Source organism: Brassica oleracea, chromosome C8 (assembly GCF_000695525.1).
Source record: "Brassica oleracea var. oleracea cultivar TO1000 chromosome C8, BOL, whole genome shotgun sequence".
Classification (NCBI taxonomy): domain Eukaryota; kingdom Viridiplantae; phylum Streptophyta; class Magnoliopsida; order Brassicales; family Brassicaceae; genus Brassica; species Brassica oleracea.
The window spans coordinates 1,150,288-1,151,520 of NC_027755.1; positions in this window are offsets into that span (position 1 = coordinate 1,150,288).

Genomic DNA, 1,233 nt, shown 5'->3' on the forward strand with positions numbered 1-1,233 from the left:
TGTTTTAAAATTTCTAACCACATTCTACATTTGTATTAATGTATGTTAAGCTCTCTTTCATGGTATGGTATGTGGAAATCGTTATAATTTTTTATCAATTAATTTAGTAAAACTTTATAATACTCCCTAAATCAGTGGAATAACCACTATAAAATCACAATTTTCTTGAAAAACGGGGACAACAATGGCTTCAAACCTCTTTCAACATATCATATGTTAGTGCAGGATGCAACTATGCATTAAAACAATATTGTCATATTTTTTGAATTTTTCTCTATATACTGAAGCTTAAACTTTTTAGTGCTGTTTTAAAATTTCTAACCACATTCTACATTTGTATTAATGTATGTTAAACTCTCTTTAATCGTATATGAGAATCGTTAAAATTTTTTACCAATTAATTTGGTAAAGCTTCATAATATTCTCTAAATCGATGAAATAACCACTATAAAATCGTTATTTTTCTAGAAAAACGGAGACAACAAAGACTCCAAACCTCTTTCAACATATCATTTGTTAGTGCAGGATGCAACTATTTATTAAAAATATTTTTTGAAATTTTCTCAAAATCTACGTGTTAACCCTTACAAAAATATTAAATTTTGGTAAATGTTTTATATAGAACCCTATAATATTTAGTGTTGTTTTAAAATTTCTAACCACATTCTACATTTTTATTAATATATGTTAAACTCTATTTCATGGTACATGAGCATCTTTCAATTTTTTTTTTATAAATTAATTTAGTAAAACTTCATATACTCCCTAAATTAGTGGACTAACCATTATAAAATCGCTATTATCTAGAGAAATGAAGACAACAAATGATCCAAACCTATTTTACCATCACCATATATTAGTACAGGAGGAAATTATGCATTAAAGCAATATTGTTATATTTTTTAAAATTTTCTCAAAATCTATTCGTTAACCCATACAAAAATATTAAGTTTTACGTTAAATGCTCAATATACTGAAGCCTAAACTTTTTAGTGTTGTTTTAAAATTTCTAACCATATTCTACATTTGTATTAATGTATGTTAAACTCTCTTTAATCGTATATGGGAATCGTTATAATTTTTTACCAATTAATTTAGTAAAACTTCATAATACTCTCTAAATCGGTGAAATAACCACTATAAAATCGTTATTTTCTTGAAGAAAAGAGACAACAAAGGCTCTAAACATCTTTCAACATATCATATGTTAGTGCAGGATGCAACTATGCATTA